Source organism: Eurosta solidaginis, chromosome X, assembly GCF_040869045.1.
Source record: "Eurosta solidaginis isolate ZX-2024a chromosome X, ASM4086904v1, whole genome shotgun sequence".
NCBI lineage: Eukaryota > Metazoa > Arthropoda > Insecta > Diptera > Tephritidae > Eurosta > Eurosta solidaginis.
In genome coordinates, this window is record NC_090324.1 from 114,893,193 (window position 1) to 114,896,595 (window position 3,403).

General features: G+C 40.5%; 1 pseudogene; it reads right to left on the reverse strand.

The window, feature by feature from the left end:
• Positions 1 to 1,293: 1,293 nt before the first annotated feature.
• Positions 1,294 to 2,360, reverse strand: LOC137234225 (soluble calcium-activated nucleotidase 1-like; annotated as a pseudogene).
• Between the last annotated feature and the right edge of the window lie 1,043 nt (positions 2,361 to 3,403).

A 3,403-nucleotide genomic window follows, 5' to 3' on the forward strand; every position in this document is an offset into this window, starting at 1 on the left:
GATACATAATGGTCATGTCATGAAAGTATTTAGGGACAGCTTGCGTCTGAGTCCTGACGCGACATTAAATGTATAGTCTGTTCTAAAAAGTTTAATTTCTCCCTTGTTTGTAGCATCGAAAGCATAGATGACACTACTTTATTCCTGCTGGGATTTCAAGCTAAGAGGGACTGACGAAAGCTTATCGGAACTTCAATACACAAAAAAAAAAACAATTTCTGTCATGAAAGCGAGACCACCATTGAGTGTGCCATTTTTTGTTTATGTTTTACATTTTAATTTTGCACTACCCTTTTCAACAAAGAAAACAATGCAAATAAACCGCGAAAATTATTTCGGTCTCGAGTGGTTCACCCTTTTGTTTTCACAAGAAAGTTGGTTTTAATTGTGTCTCTGTGCACCAAATTGTCAAACTAAAAACAAAAATTTCATTTGTCGGGAAAAAGTAAAGTCGTTCAGGTACTAACACTCGAGTTTGTTGGATCCCGCGGATCCGACTTGTGATCCCATGGGGTCGCGCATAATGTGTTTACGACTTAAGAAACAAAAGGCAATGTCAGACGAGTGGCAACCTTGTTTCGTTCAGTCAGAATGGTATCCATTCATGAAAATGTGAATACATACCGATTGTGACTGAATAACCTTCATAAAAGTATGTACCTCACTGAAGAAAAAAAACGTGTCCTGGGTAAAATATGCCCTTTTTCTTTAATAATTGGGGTGTTAAAGTGTGTAAATGCTGATTTCATGCAACTTAGGATAAATGCATACTATGTGGATGAATTAATGGGAACTGGACCTGCATACAAAAACTTGCATTATTTACTTAACCTGGCAAAGTAAAACATTGAGCTTATGGCTAAGGAAAACTACTACAACGATGAGTTGGTAATTGCACATACGGATGATATGATAGACGCACCTACTAGCATGGTATTATTCATTTTCAATGATAAAACTAATTTTTTTATTAAACTAGATTTCTATATATTATATTAAACAAAAATCTTGTTAACAAACTTACACTAGAACAAAACAGCAAAACGTGTTTTTTAGTGCTAATTTTCGTATGGCAAATCGGTATCTGCGTCGTATATGCTTTGTGTATGCAGCTGTAGGCCTTAACAATTTTTGCTGAACCGGATTACATATATAAAGGCTTAAAAGAATTGTTTACAGATGGCTAGCTGTCTGTTTTTGCTATATGATATTTAAAACTTGCATACGTAAAGTATATGATTTTCCGTTTTTAAAAGTTATTGTATCTTAATTACTCCTCATCAGCGCTTTTAACTATATAAATTCAAAGCCTTCATATTTTGAATCTGTATCAATACGTTGCTCTGGTAATATTGTGTGTCCCTCAATATCGAAAGCGTTTATGAATGTTGTAGTTTTACCCTCTACTTCCTCACTTTTTATAGCAACTATTATTTTGTCATCAGTATTGGGTACGAATTTGAAACTTGAATATCCATGTGTGGGCGCTGTATTCGTGGCGTCTAAAGGAACTGTTGTAATTTTTGTAAAACGTTCATCTGCCGCGATTAGTAAGTTACAACCCAGATGTTCATCGCGCGTTTCGTTGTACTTTTCACGCGAGCAGCGTCTTGGTAAAGTACCATTTCCTTTGATGTGCTGACCAAAATACCACTTTCACGTATCATATAACCGGGCCATGCAATTTGCATTGCTTCTTGACGCAAAAATTTATAATTGAATGCCCAATCCCATGAACGCACCTCTCCTTTGGGCGCTACTACTTTAACATACATTGGATCTTATTTTCAAATTCACCAGCGCTGGTTGTCCACTCCTTGCCCATTGAACCGACATGCAACTCTTACGAGTTCTGATAACTCCATACCACGTCCTTTGAGCGAAAATGCAGATTCTAATTTAACAGGATCGCCACCATCCCCTTTGACAGTGATTTCTGGTTTTGACTTGCGATATGTTAAATATCCCTTCTTTAAATAGCTGCGCCATACTGTGCTACCATCTTTCCCTACAACTTTTGAGTTTGTATCCAAATCAGCTGCTATACCCATACGATATGTCAACTCACTGGAGTGTACCTCTATGGGTGGCGTAAGTGGATATTTCTTATCGTAAGCTAAATAATCAGGATTTCTGGTTATACTGACAGCAGCGGTACTACGTGTTGAACTGCTAAAACTTTTACCCCATGCTATATCTGAGGAAGATTGTGAACCTGTGCGCACATAAGCAAATAGAAAGCATAACAGAATAACACAGCACGTGAGCAGCCCGAAATGATAATTGAAACGTAATGTTCGATTTCCTATTCGATAAGTTGGTGGCGTACGTAACGCTGAACGCCAATCGCGTGTATACATCACCGACTGTGTATGCGACAGATTCAAAGTCGTGTGGTGGTATGATGTGCGTGGAGTGCTTGAGCTATAGACTTGGCGGTATGCGTAATTACTAGCGTGGATTGGTGTGGCGGTGCTGCTGCTGCTGGTTCGCCCTGAGTTCGAGTATAAGCTATCGCTTCGGGCCAGAAAATCTTATATCCATCCAAGCTCACTGCTACGATGCACTTGTTTTATAAATCGTTTTAAAAAATCGTTTTTTGTTTTATCCTGCGAACTGAATATACATTGCACCATGATTGGCATTGAAATTATAGGTTTTTGCAATTGGAAGGAACAGAAAAAAATCACAGCATTCGACGCCCTTCCCCACAATATTGTTTCTTTTTTTTTTTATAAGGTTTGTTGACGTAATGTGGGAATATACAATTGTAATTCTGATAATTGCTGATTCAATCGTATGTCGCCTATAGTAGATCTGCGTTAGGATTGTTGGCTTCGTTCGGGGTGAACGAGAGCTGGGTTCGGCGGGTTGTAGGCCTCGTTCGGGGTAAAACGAGGGCGGGGTTAAGGGGGTTTGTTATAACGGGTGTGAGTTACAAGTCTCCCTCTCCCTCACTGAAGGGTGGTAGTAGGACCAATTTCGTGATTGGTCTTGTGGTTTGTCCCCTTGCCGTATTCAGTTCGACGACTCGAACTCGGTTATCAAGGCCATAGTGGAGGTTGGCTATCCGACCTAATCTCCATTCGTTGGGAGGCAGATTGTCCTCCTTAATGACGACTAAGTCCCCCTGTTTGAGATTCGATTGCGGATGCTTCCACTTAACGCGCTTCTGCTGTTCGGTGAGATACTCAGTTTTCCACCGTTTGCAGAAGGTTTGATGCAGCGCCTTAAGTTTTTCCCATCGATTGACGAGTGATGCGCGATTCTCGCTGACGTCAATCTCGGGTGGCGCTAGGAGATGGCCCCCGACTAGGAAGTGGCCGGGGGTGAGTGGCTCCAGGTTGGACGGGTCATTTGAAGATGGGCTCAGGGGTCGGGAGTTGAGACAGGATTCAATCCT